Source organism: Miniopterus natalensis, chromosome 15 (assembly GCF_054644295.1).
Source record: "Miniopterus natalensis isolate mMinNat1 chromosome 15, mMinNat1.hap1, whole genome shotgun sequence".
NCBI classification, from domain to species: Eukaryota; Metazoa; Chordata; class Mammalia; order Chiroptera; family Miniopteridae; genus Miniopterus; species Miniopterus natalensis.
This window is the reverse complement of record NC_142095.1, coordinates 53,306,555-53,321,009: the sequence shown is the minus strand read 5'-3', so window position 1 is coordinate 53,321,009 and position 14,455 is coordinate 53,306,555.

Below are 14,455 nucleotides of genomic sequence, written 5' to 3'. Positions count from 1 at the left end.
GTTTCTATGTCATTAATTTCTGCTCTGATCTTTATTATTTCCTTCCTTTTACTTCCTCTGAGCTTTTCTTGCTGCTCTCATTTTAGTTCCTTTAGTTGTTTTGTTAAATGGTTCATTAGAGCTTTTTCTTGTTCCTTGAGCTAGGCCTGTACTGCTACAAACTTTTCTCTCAGGACTGTTTTCTCTGGTCCCTTAGATTTTGGGCTGTTGTCTGTTCATTTTTGTTTTTTTCCATGAAGTGTTTGATTTCTTCCTTGATCTCATTGGTAACCTATTCATTGTTTAATAACATGCTATTTAGCCTCCATGTGTTTGAATATTTTTGAGTTTTTTTTATAGTGGTTGATTTCTAGTTTCATGGCATTGTCATCCGAGAAGATGCTTGATATGATTTCAGTCTTCTTGAATTTGTAGAGACTTGCCTAACATGTGATCTATTTTTGAGAATGTTCCATGTGCACTTGTGAAGAATGTGTATTCTGCTGCTTTGGGATGACATGTTCTGTAAATGTCGATTAAATACATTAGATCTAGTGATTCATTTAAGGTCTCTATCTCCCTTTTGATTTTTTGTCTTGATGATCTGTCCAATGCTGACAGTGGGGTGTTAAAGTCCCCCACTATGATTGTATTGCTGTCAATCTCCCCTTCCAAGAAGTTTTTTATTTATTTAGGTGCTCTTATGTTTGGTGCGTGTTTATAAGGGTTATTTTCTCCTTTGGATTGATCCCTTTAGTATTATGTAGTGACCATCTTTGTCCCTTGCTATGGTCTTTTTTTGTAGTCTGTTTTGTCAGAAATAAGTATTACTACTCGAGCTTTTTTTTTTTTTTTTTCATTTCCATTTGCATGGAATATTTTTTTCCATCCCTTCACCTTTAACTTTGTGAATTCACAAAGTTAACTTTGTGAATTTTTTGCTCCCAGGTGAGTCTCTTGTAGACAGCATATATTTGGGTCCTGTTCTCTTATCAATTCAGCTACCTTATGTCATTTGATTGGAGCATTTATTCCTTTACCTTTAAGGTAATTATTGATAGATACTTATTTGATGCCATTTTTCCGCTTTATGCTGATGTACCTTTCTCTCACTATTCCTTCTTTTTCTTAGAGCAGTCCTTTTAGCATTTCTTACAATGCAGGTTTGGTGGTACTGAACTCCTTTAGCCTTCTTTTGTCTGGGAAGCTCTTTATTTCATTTTCAATTTTCAATGATAGCCTTGCTGGATAAAGCAATCTTGGTTGCATGTTCTTGCTTTTCATTACTTGGAGAACTTCATGCCACTCCCTTCGGGCCTAAAATTTCAGTTGAGTGATCTGATATTAACCTTATGGGGGATCCCTTGTAGGTCACGGCTCGTCTTTCTCTTGCAGCCCTTAGGATTCTCTCTTTGTCCTTGACACTTGCCATTTTAATTATGATGTGTCTTGGAGTGGGTCTCTCTGGGTCCCTCTTGTCTGGAACCCTCTCTGCTTCCTGAACTTGTGTGGTTTTCTCCTTCGCCAGCCTAGGGAAGTTTTCTGTCATTATTTCCTCCACCAAGTTCTCTATCCCTTGCTTTCTTTCCTCTCCCTCTGGTACCCCTATGATGCAAATGTTTTATTTCATGTTGTCCCATAGCTCCCTTAGACTGTCCTCATGCTTTTTAAGGGTTTTTTCTTTTTGCTGCTCTGATTGTGTGTGTTTTTCTACCTTATCTTCTAAGTCACTTATTATATCTTTTGCTTCATTGAGTCTGCTTTTAATTCTTTCCAGTGTATTCTTGATACCAGTTATAGTATTCTTCATTTCTGCCTGATTCTTATGGTATTTATCCCTTTTTTCATGTTTTCACTAAGTTCCTTGACCTTACCATTAAGTGTCTTGTTCTTATTAATTTCCTTGAGCATTTTTATAACCATTACTATGAACTCTCTTTTTGATAACTTGCTTAACTCCAACTCATCAAGGTCTTTTTCTGGTGATTGTTCCCTTTCTTTAATTTGGGGTTTGTTTCTCTTTCTTTTTTTCTTTCAAGTTTCTGTATCTTTATTGTTGAAAATATTACAGATGTCCTGTTTTTATCCCCATTTTCCCCTCCACCCCACATCTATCCCACCCCCAGGCTTTCCCCAAAGCAATGTCTGTGTCCATAGGTTGTGTTTATAAACATATAAGTTCTTTGATTAATCTCTCCAAACTGACTCCCCCAACCCCATTTTCCCTCTGAGATCCCTCAGTCTTTTCCATGCTTCTATGTCTCTGGATCCATTTTGTCCATCAGTTTATTTTGTTTATTGTATTCCACATATAAGTGAGATCATATGATAATTGTCTCTCTCTGAAAGGCTTATTTCACTTAGGATAATACTTACTAGTTTCCTCCATGCTATGCCAAAGCATAAAATGTCCTTCTTTTTTACAGCTGCATAGTATTCTATGTTGTAAATGTGCCACAGCTTTTTTTATCCACTCATCTACTGATGGGCACTTGGGCTGTTTCCAGATCTTAGCTATTGTAAGTTGCACTGCTATGAACATAGGGGTGCATAAGTTCTTTGTGATAGGTGTTTCGGGTTCCTTAGGATATAAGCCTATAAGTGGGATCACTGGGTCAAATGGCAAGTCAATTTTTAATCTTTTGAAGAAACTCCATACTGCTTTCCATAGTGGCTGCACAAACCTGCATTCCCACCAGGAGTGTACTAGGGTGCCTTTTTCTCAACACCCCCACCAGAACTTGTCATTTGTTGATTGGCTGATGGCAGCTATTCTGACAGGTGTGAAGTGATACCTCATTGTGGTTTTAATTAGTGTCTCTCTTATGATTAGTGACATTGAGTATGTTTTCATATCTCAGCCATTTTAAGTCCACTTTGGAGGAGTGTCTATTTAGGTCCTTTGCCCATTTTTTAATTGGATTGTTTGTCTTCCTTTTGTTAAGTTGTATGAGTTCCTTATATATTTTGGATATTAACCCTTTATCATGTTGTTGGGAAACATGTTCTCCCATACAGTGGGCTCCCTTTTCGTTTTGTTGATGGTTTCATTTGCTCTGCAGAAGCTTTTTATTTTGATGTAGTCCCCTTTGTTTATTTTCTCCTTAGTTTCTCTTGTGCTAGGAGATGTATCAGCTATGAGAGATGTCTGAGATTTTGCTGCCTATGTTTTCTTCTTGGATTTTTATGGTTTCATGTCTTACATTTAAGTCTTTCATCCATTTTGAATTTGCTTTTGTATGTGGTGCAATTTCGTGGTCTAGTTTTGTTTTTTTGCATGTACCTGTCCAATTTTCCCAACCCCATTTATTGAAAAGACTGTCTTTATTCCATCATATGTTCTTGCCTCCTTTGTCAAATATTATTTGACCATAATGGCTTAGATTCTCTGTTCTGTTCCACTGATCTATATGTCTGTTCTTGTGCCAGTACCAGGCTGTTTTGGTTACAGTGGCTTTGTAGTATAACTTATATTTGGTATTGTGATCCCCCCAACTTTGTTCTTCTTCCTCAAGGTTGCTGTGGCTATTCAGGGTGTTTTTTGGTTCCCTATAAATTTTTGAAGCGTTTGTTCTAACTCTGTAAAATATGCCATTGGTATTTTAGTAGGGATTGCATTGAATTTATAGATTGCTTTGGGTAGTATGGACATTTTAATGATGTTAATTTTTCCAATCCATGAACATGGTATATTTTTCCATTTGTTTATATATTCCCTCTAGTTCTTTTTTCAATGTCCTGTAGTTTTCCAGGTAAAGGTCTTTTACATCTTTGTAAGTTTATTCCTAGGTATCTTATTTTTTTAGTTGCAATGGTAAATGAGATTGTTTTTATAGTTTCTCTTTCTAAGAGTTCATTATTTGTGTATAAAAATGCCATTGATTCCTGGGTGTTAATTTTGTATCCTGCTACCTTACTGAATTCATTTATTCAATCTAGTACTGTTTTGGTGTAGTCTTTAGGATTTATCATGTTATCTGCAAATAATGACAGTTTTGTTTCCTCCTTTCCAATTTGGATCCTTTTATGTTTTCTTCTTGCCTGATTGCTATGGCTAAGACTTCCAGTACTATGTTGAATAAGAGTGGTGAAAGTGGACACCCCTGTCTTGTTCCTATTCTTAAGGGAAAATATTTTAGTTTTTGCCCATTGAGTATGATGTTGGCTGTAGGTTTGTCATATATGGTCTTATTATGTTGAGGTATGATCCCTCTATTCCCACTTTGCTGAGAGTTTTTATCAAAAATGTGTGTTGGATTTTATTGAATGCTTTTTCTGCATCTATTGATATGATCATGTGATTTTTGTCTTTCAGTTTTTTTATGTGATGCATCACATTTATTGATTTGTGAATACTGTACCCACCTTGCATCCCAGGAATAAATCCCACCTGGTTATGGTGTATGATCTTTTTAATGTATTGCTGGATATGATTTGCTAATATTTTGTTGAAGATTTTAGCATCTATGTTCATCAGGTATATTGGCCTGTAATTTTCTTTCTTTGTAGTGTCTTTATCTGGTTTTGAATTAGGCTAATGCTGGCCTCATAAAGAGTTTGAAAGTGTTATTTCTTCTTGGATTTTTTAAAAAATAGTTTGAGGAGGTTAGGTATTAATTCTCCTTTGAATGTTTGGTAGAACTCCTCTGTGAGGTATCCGGGCCAGGGTTTTTGTGTGCTGGGAGCCATTTGATTACTGGGTCAACTTCATCAGCAGTTATTGATTTATTTAGGCTTTTTAACTCTTCCTGATTGAGTTTTGGAACGTTGTATTTTTCTAAGAATTTATCCATTTCATCTAGGTTGTCCAGTTTGGTGGCATATAGTTGTTCATAGTACTTTCTTACAATCCTTTTTATTTCTGTTGGGTCAGTTATTTCACCTCTTTGGTTTCTGATTTTGGTTATTTGGGTCCTCTCTCTTGGTTTCTTGATGAGTCTGCTTAAAGTTTCATCAATCTTGTTTATCTTTTCAAAGAACCAGCTCTTGGTTTAATTGATCTTTTGTATTTTTTTTTAGTCTCTATGTCATTTATTTCTGCTCTGATCTTTATTTTTTCTTTTCTTCTTACTCTTGGCTTTTCTGGTTGTTCTCTTTCTAAATTTTTAAGTTGTAGGGTTAGAAAGTCTATTAGAAGTTTTTCTTGTTTTTTGAGGTAGGTTTGTAGTGCTGTGAACTTCCTTTTCAGTGCTGCTTTCATTGTGTACCATAGATTTGGAGTTGTTTTGTGTTCATTTTCATTTGTTTCCAGGAAGTTTTTTATTTCTTTTTTGATCTTTTTGGTAACTTATTCACTGTTTAAAAATATGCTTTCCAACCTCCAAGTGTTTAAATGTTTTTTAATATTTTTATTGTAGTTGATTTCTAATTTCATGGCACTGTGGTCTGAGAAGATGCTTGATATTTCAATCTTCTTGAACTTGTAGAGACTTGTTTTGTGTCTTAACATGTGGCCTATCTTTGAGAATGTCCAGTGTGCACTTGAGAAGAATGTATATTCTGCAGCTCTGGGGTGGAATGTTCTGTAAATGTCACTACCTGATCTAGTGTGTCATTTAGAGTCACTGTTTCCTTGTTGATTTTTTGTCTGAGAGACCTATCCAGTGAAGTCAGTGGGGTGTTAAAGTTTCTTAGTATGACTATATTACTGTCAATCTCTCCTTTAAAGTCCTCCAGAAGTTTTTTTAAAAATTTAGGTGCTCCTATATTGGGTGCATATATGCTTATCAAGATTATACCCTCTTGTTGGATTGATCCCTTTAGTATTATGTAATGACCTTTCTTGTCTCCTGTTATGGTCTTCATTTTGAAGTCTATTTTGTCTGATATGAGTATTGCTACCCCAGCTTTTTTTCATTTCCATTTGCATGGAAAAATTTTTTTCATCCCTTCACTCTCATTCTGTGTGAGTCTTTTGTTCTGAGGTGGGTCTCTTGTAGGTCATGTTTTCTTATCCATTCAGCCACCCTATATCTTTTTATTGGGGCATTTAATCCATTTACATTTAAGGTTATTATTGAAAGATACTTATCTATTGCCATTTTGTTTCTTTATGTCTATGTTTCTCATCTCTTTATTTCTACTTCTAATTATAGAAGTCCTTTTAACATTTCCTGTAATGCTGGTTTTGTAGTGATAAAGTCTTTTAGCCTTTTGTGTGTCCGTGTGTGTGTGTGTGTGTGTGTGCGCGCGTGCCTGGGAAGCACTTTATTTCACCATCCATTTTGAATGATAGCCTTGCTGGATAGAGTAGTCTTGGTTACAGATCTTTGTTTTGCATTACCTTGAATAGTTCATGCCATTCCTTTTTGGCCTGTAGAGTTTCTGATGAGAAGTCAGTTGGCAGCTTTATGGGGGCTCCTTTGTAGGTAGCAGGTTGCTTTTCTCTAGCTTTCTTTAAGATTCTCTCTTTGTCTTGGATTCTTGGCATTTTAATTATGATGTGTCTGGGTATGGGCTTCTTTGGATTCTTTTTGCTTGGAACTCTCTGTGCCTCCTGAACTTGTGTGACTTTTTCCTTGACCAGGTTAGGGAAGTTTTCTGCCATTATTTTATCAAACAGGTTCTCTAATACCTTCTTACTTTCCACCTCCTCTGGCACTCCTATAATATAAATATTGTTATGTTTCATGCTGTCCCAGAGCTCCCTTAGACTGTCCTCTTGTTTTTTAATCATTTATTGTTTTGGGGTCTCTGATTGAGTGATTTTCTACCCTGTCTTCTAATTCACTGATCTGATCCACAGCTTCCTCTAATCTGCTGTTTATTTCTTCCAATGTAGTTTTTATTTCTGCTATGTCATTCATTTCTGACTGGTCATTTTTTCATAGTTTCTATATCTTTTTTCATGCTGTTGAGCATCCTTACCATCAGTATTCTCAACTCTATATTTGAGAGATTGCTTATCTCCATTTCATTTGGCTTTTTTTCTGGAAACTTCTCTTGTGCTTTCATTTGGGGCTTGTTTTTTGGTCTCTTCATTTTGGATACTTTTTGGGGGTTGTTTTTTTAAGTGTTAGGTAGATCTGATAGGACTCTTGACCTTTTTAGAGGGTCTCTGGTATAGGTCAATGTCAGATGCAGTTTGTGACTGGCCCTGAGTAACTTGTTTGGGGCAATCAACCACCCTAGGTTGGAAGTCTCCACTGCTGGAGCTGGGTGTGTTTGGACAGGACCAAGGTGCACACCAAAGTCTGCTTTTCTAAGGCTCGAGTTCTGAAGCAGATCAGGCAAAGACTCAAAGCATTCTGAGGTCTGCTTCTGCCTGCAGAATGATTAATCTGATTCTCTTAATGAGCCTCAGGATGTAGAAGCTCCACAGGGTGGGGCCACTGGTTGTTGTCAGTCTCTTAACAAGCCTCAGGCTGTAGAAACACCTCTGGGCAAGGCAAGAGGCTTTTCTGCAGGGTGGGGCAATAGCTTCCCCCCTCAGGCAAAAGCTGAAAATTCACCACCAAAGAAAGATGTCTCCCACAGTCTGGGGGAATGACTCTCCTCTGACTCTCCCCACACAGCTCCAGTCTACTTCATTCCCCTTCGGCAGGAGCCCAAGGTGAGGGCTGCACATGAAACTTTGTGCATTGGTGCCTGCAGTTCCAGCTGCCTCTTCCTGGCAGATAGAAACCCAGCTGCTTTTCATAGCCAGATGTTATATGGGCACCTTTCTCAGTTCTGGTGCTCTTGGCTGGGGAGCCCAGCCTGGGGTTTAGGCCCCAGAGTCTTTAGTGGGAACGCCCCACAGCTGAGATCTCCCTCCAGACATTCAGCTGCTGCCTGTGGGAGCCCGGTCAGCCCTCTCTCATCTGCACTCCCTACCAGTCTCTGTGCGGTCTCTCCTTTCCTCCTTGGCTATGAGGGTGCTCTCCAGCTAGTCTTTAGTTGGTTTTCAGGATGGTTTTTCTATATTTTAGTTGTAAACCCAGATTGGTCCCAGGAGAGTGTCAGTGTAGCTTCCACTCAGTCCACCACCATCTTGGATCTCTGGGGTTTGTTTTTTTGTCTCTCCATTTTGGTGGCTCTTAGTGTTTGTATCTATATATTAGATATATTTGCAGTCTCCCAGCCTTGTGGGGTGGGATTTATAGTGTGTGTCCAGTAGAGACCAGAGGTGTGTTTTCCTTATACTTCTAAACTCTTTGCTCTAGGCATGACTTTTCTGTGTGTGTCCCTTTTGTGGGTTCTTTGGGCTCTCCTGTTGTGATTAGGTGTAGACTGTTGACCTATTCTTGGGACAAGTCTCCTTTCATGTTGGCTAATTGTGTGTCTCAGCTCCAACTACATTGTGTGAGCTGTGGTACCAGTGCTGACAGGGCAAGACAATACACACCAAACTGCCAGGAAACAAGCAATATCTTACAAAATGTCTTGACAATCACAATGAAAACATCCCAAGTGGAAATAGAACTTGGAGAGTGAAGTGAGAACACAAATGCTAAAGGAAAAAAAAAAGAGTGAAATGAGAGAGAGAGGATATTATTGCTAATAGGAATAAAAAAAATTTTAAAAATAAAAATAATAAACTAAAATAAAATGTAAAGAATAGAGAAGCTACTGGGAGATAAAAAAGGCAGAGAAAAAATTCTGAAAGAAGGGCAAGCAAAAAATTAAGGGTAGAGCGTAGAAATAGGATAATAGTGAAAATGAAAGAATAAAAATTTAATAAAGAGACAAACAGAAATTAACAATCAAAGAAAACTACAGGAAGACAGAAGGGAGAAAAAGAAAACAAAGAAAAAAAAAGTTATGCCAATGAAATGAGAAGAGAGAGAGATAAAGCAAGGCCGGGAGAGAGATCAATAAGAGGTGTGGAGGAAACAATAGAAAAAGTAGTAAACTTATTGGTTATAATGATAATGTCCCAGAAATTAAGCAGAGAATATCAAGAAAATCTTGATAGCCGAACAAAAGATGAAACAAAACAGAGTGGGGGGGGGGGGGGAAGTCAAGCAAAGTAAAACAAATTTTTTAAAAAATTAATTAAAAAAGAAAAAATTTAGAAAAGAAAAAATTTAAAAAGTAAAACTTGTTTTCCTTTCTCTTTTTCCTAAGAAAAAAAAGTCAATCAGGTGAGTTTCATCTGGGCAAGTTACGTTGTCTCCGGCTCACTGTTTTGTGGGCTGATCTCAGGTTTCCTGGGAGGTCCTTGTGTATCAGCTGATGTCAGGAGCCGTCCAGGTTTGGCTCTGGTGTCCTTAGGTAGTTGGCTGATCTGAGGCTCTCTGTGGACCACCTCCCCTTGTCAGCTATTTTGCCTCCCCTTTGTGGTCGCCTTGTCTTACTCCAGAGTCTTATGAAGAGTCTTTAGGGTGCAGGGTGGCCAGGGTAGCTCAGGGTGTCACTCCCCTTACTTAGAGGTTTTGCTGTCAGGCGCTCACTGTGGGGAAGTTAGTCTCTGTTTCAAAGCTGCTCCTCAGTCTCTACCCTGTTCTTTGCCTCTAGTTCCCGATGCAACCACCTGCTGCAGGTTCAGAGTGACTTTAGTCTGTTGCCTTTTCTGTCTGGGCCGTTTCCGCAGCCTGGGCTCAGTGGGTTCAATTAAAAAACATTCCAGTGAGCCCTTTGCCTGCCCAGCCTCCAGAAGGGGTTTTAAGCTTTCTCCCAGTTCCTAAACAATAGTCCCTGAGAGTCTTATTCTTGTAATGTCCTCCTGTGAGCTGTTCTCCCTTCCCCCTCAGGACTGTTCCTGTGGGGGTATCTGGGGCCTCAGTGAGCTGAACCAACCCCTTTCCTGTTGGGGATGGTGCTCCCAGTCTGCAGGAGAGGCAGGTGGGCTCCGCCCCTATTTCCCAGAGCTGGTTGGCTGGTTGCAGGGGGTGGGGTGCATAGTTCAAACTCTCCACGATGCAGGCACAAATCCCAGCTTCTGCTGGTCTGTCTCCCCAGTGCAAGCCAGGAAGGTGGATGCTCAAGTGGTGAACAGGCAGCTTAGACCCATTTGTTGTCTGGTTTCACCCTGAACTTGTCATGTTTAGCATGTGGCCTCTTTTTGTCCACACATTCCCCTTTTGGCCATAAATCAATCCATACAATGCATTTATGACCAACACTTTGATTGAATAACATGGTCCCACAGTGCTACAAAAACTCATTGCTATGAAGTCTCAGAGTCAGTGTTTGTCTTGCTGAACAGCATGTTGCCAGAGGATTGGGTGGGTGGAATTCCTCTGTCACTAGTGGGAGAGGGGTTCTTCTGATATCTTCAGAAAATAAATTTTCTAAGACTCACACTGGAGAATAAGTGAGTTTATTTATATGGAATTATATCTCTCAGTTTGCAAAGTCTCTTTTCCCTTCCCCCTGTTCTGAAAGTAGTGTAGCTGGAAATTCAGCAGAACTGGAATAAAAGCCAGTGTCCAAAGTTCCTGTTCCATGGTGGAGCTGGGTCCAGTACAGCATTAGGCTGGTTGCAGTCCACCAGTCCATAGTGTGTAGGGAATATATGGCTGTGGGCCATGTGGGCAAATGCAGAGAAGCCAGGAAAGCACACCTCCTGCAACAAGGGTCCCAAGAGTCCCATGCATACTAAGGGAGGGAACTCTTTTGTTTAGGAGTTTATGAATCTCAAAGCTTCCCATGTTTGTAGTGGCCACACCCAATTGGCCAATGACCTGTTCCCAGGTATGATTGATAGACAATTACCTTTCCTATTTCTTCCAGACTTTACTGGGCATGTGTATAAATTGCAGCTTTCTAGCAAAGCTGCACAAATGACATGCCTATAATAATATTAGGCCTTCCCCTTGCTCCTTTCCAGTTATTAATAACTGGGTTTATTACAACAGTATTGATATTATTCAAAAGGAAAAGGCAGAGAAATGGGAGGCAGTTAGATCAAAATGTCCTTGTTAAAAAATATTACGGGTCATTTCTAATCTTTTAGCTACAATGATCTGATTCTTTTTGCTGCTTAAGTTTTGTTTTTCTAAGTCTAGTATAACATTTACATACTAGGAACAAGAGCAACAGTATTAAACCAATAACACCAATTAGGAACAGAAAATGTTTAATACTAGACAAGGAAGAGTCTGAGGGGAACAAACATCCCAGATAACTGAGAAAAACCTTTAAATGTATTATCATAGTTTTTATTAAGCTATTAATATGTTTTCCTCCTTTGTCCACTGTTGCTTGTACCTTATGATATGTTGGCCAGATGAATTAAGACTCTATACTATTTCATTATCCAAAAGCTCTATTCTTCTGGCCAGTTAGTTTCCATAGAAATGACTTCATGGGATGGATTAAATTCAATTTCCCAGTACACGGGATTTTCAGTATCAGTATTACCATAGGTTTTATTAAACACAGGCAAAGTTATTTTGCCTATAATTTTACTATTACATCATATTCCTGTAGCATTAAATGTAAATTTGGTGTTATCACAATTAAAAAAAAAAAAAAAGAGTATAACAGAAGAATTTTCTAACCCTTCCCAACCAAAAACGCCCCTTTCCCAGATACCATGTATTGTTATTTGTTGGGGTAGATATGACAGGCCATTGTTGGGTAAATTCAGTATTCCATGTACATTGGGGGCTTAACCATTCACCTTTTTGATCTTCACAATCAGTTAGTGAGATGAGTTACCATTGTTTTTATTTATTTAATTTCAATTTAAAAATTTTAATGTTGACACTATTGCAAATGCTCCCCATTTCCCCCCACCCCCTTTGCCCACCTCCACCCATCTGCACCTCACCTTCCCTTGACCTTCACCACACTATTCACTGTGTCCCTGGGTTATGCATATATGTTCTTTAGTTAATCCCACCACCTTCTTTATGCAGCCAAAACCATCCCCTTCCTCTCTGGCACCCACCAGTCTATTCCATGTATCCATGCTCTGTTTCCACTTTGTTCATCAGTTTATTTTGTTCATTAGATTCCACGTATTAGTGAGATCATATGGTATTTGTTTTTCTCTAACTGGCTTATTTTGCTTAGCATGATAATCTCCAGGTCCTTTCAGGCTGTCTCAAAGGATAAGAGTTCCTTCTTTGTTACAGCTACATAGTATTCTATTGTGTAAATGTACCACAGATTTTTTTTATCAAATCATCTGCTGGGGGGCACTTGGGCTATTTACAGATCCTGGCTATTGTAAATAACACTTCTATAAACATAAGGGTGCAGATATTCTTTCTGGTTGGTGTTCAAGATTCTAAGAATATATTCCCAGAAGTGAGATTGCAGAATCTAAAGGAAGTTCCATTTTTACTTTCTTGAGGAAGCTCCATAGTATTTTTCATAGTGGCTGTACCAGCCTGCATTCCCACCAATAGTGTACTCCACACCCTCGCCAGCACTTGTTGTTTGTTGATTTGTTGATGGAGCCATTCTGACAGCTGTGATACCTCAATGTAGTTTTAATTTGCATCTCTGATGATTAGGGACATTGAGCATTTTGTCATGTGTCTCTTGGCCATCTGTCTGTCCTCTTTGGAGAAGTGTCTATTCAGGTCCTTTGCCCATTTCTTAATTGGATTGTATGTCTTCCTGGTGTTGAGTTGTATGAGTTCATTATATACTTTGTAAACTACCCCTTATCAGATGTATCATTGATGAATATGTTCACTCATACAGTGGGCTTTCTTTTCATTATGTTGATAGTTTCTTTTGCTGTGCATAAGCTTATTAGCTTGAGGTAGTCCCATGTGTTTATCTTTTTCTGAGTTTCCCTTGCACTGGGAGATATATTGGCAAAAATATTGCTGCAAGAGATGTCTGAGATTTTACTGCCTAAGTTTTCTCCTAGGATTTTATGGTTTTGCGGCTTACATTTGACTCATTTATCCATTTTGAGTTAATTCTTGTGTATGGTGTAAATTGGTGGTTTAGTTTCACTTTTTTGCATGTACTTGCCCAATTTTCCCAACACCATTTGTTGAAGAGACTGTCTTCACTCCATTGTATATTCTTACCTCCTTTCTCAAATGTTAATTGACCATAAAGTTGTGGGTTGATTTCTGAGCTTTCTGTTCAGTTCCATTGGTCTATATGCCTGTTCTTATGACAGTGCCAGTCTGTTTTGATTAGAATGGCCTTGTGGTATAGTTTGCTAGCCAGTATTGTGAAACCTCCAATGTTGTCCTTCTTTCTCCGGATTGCTGTGGCTATCTGGGGTCTATTTTGGTTCCATACAAATTTTTGGAATATTTTTTCTAGACCTATGAAATATGCCATTGGTATTTTAATAGGAATTGCATTGAATCAAGATTGCTTTGGGTAGTATGGACATTTTAATGATTTTATTTCTTCCAATCCATGAACATGATGTATGCTTCCAGTTATTTGTATCTTCCTTAATTTCTTCAAGTCTTACAGTTTTTGGAGTATAGGTTTTTACCCCCTTGGTTAAATTTATTCCCAGGTACCTTATTTTTCAGGTGGCAATAGTAAATGGGGTTGTTTATTTTAGTTTATCTTTCTGGTAGTTCATTATTGGTGTATAAAATGCCACCTATTTCTGGATAATGATTTTGTATCCTGCAATATTACTGAATTCTTTTATTAGACCTAGTAGTTTTTCATGGAGTCATTAGAGTTCTAGGTACAATATCATGTTATCTGCAGACAATGAGAGTATTACTTCCTCCTTTTCTATTTGGATACCTTTGATTTCTTCTTATTGTCTGATGGCTGTGGCTAGGAATTCCAATACTATGTTGAATAAGAGTGGTGAAAGCGGCCATCTCTGTCTTGTTCCTGATCTTAAGGGAAATGGTTTTAGTTTTTGCACATTGAGTGTGATGTTGGCTGTAGATTTTTCAATATGGCCTTTATTATGTTGCGATATGGTGCCTGTACTCCCATTTTGCTGAGAGTTTTTATCATAAATGGGTGCTGGATTTTATTGAATGCTTTCTCTGGATCTATTGATATGATCATGTGATTTTTATTTTTCATTTTTTGTGATATATCACATTTATTGATTTGTGAGTATTGTACCAACTTTCCATCCCTGGAATAAATTCCACATGATTATGGTGTGTGATATTTTGTAATGTATTGCTGGGTCTTATTTGCTAATATTTTGTTGAGGATTTTAGCACCTATGTTCCTCCATGATACTGGCCTATTATTTTCTTACTTTGTTGTCTCTTTATATGTTTTTGGTATTACTATAAATTCGGCCTCATAAAAAAAGCTTGTAAGTTTTTCTTCCTCTTCAATTTTTTTGAATAGTTTGAGGATTGGTGAGAGTTCTTCTTTGAATGTTTGGTAAAATTTACCTTTGAAGCCATCCTGTCCAGGACTTTTGTTTTCTCATAGTTTTTATTATTACTGCTCCAATTTCATTAGTTGTTATTGGTCTATTTGGGTTTTCTGCCTTTCCCTGATTCAGTTTTGGAAGATTGATGTTTCTAGGAATGTGTTCCTTTTGCCCAGGTAGTCTATTTGTTGACATATAGTTGTATGTAATGTATTTTTACAATCATTTGTATATCTGTGTAGTTAGTTGTGACCTCTTCTCTTT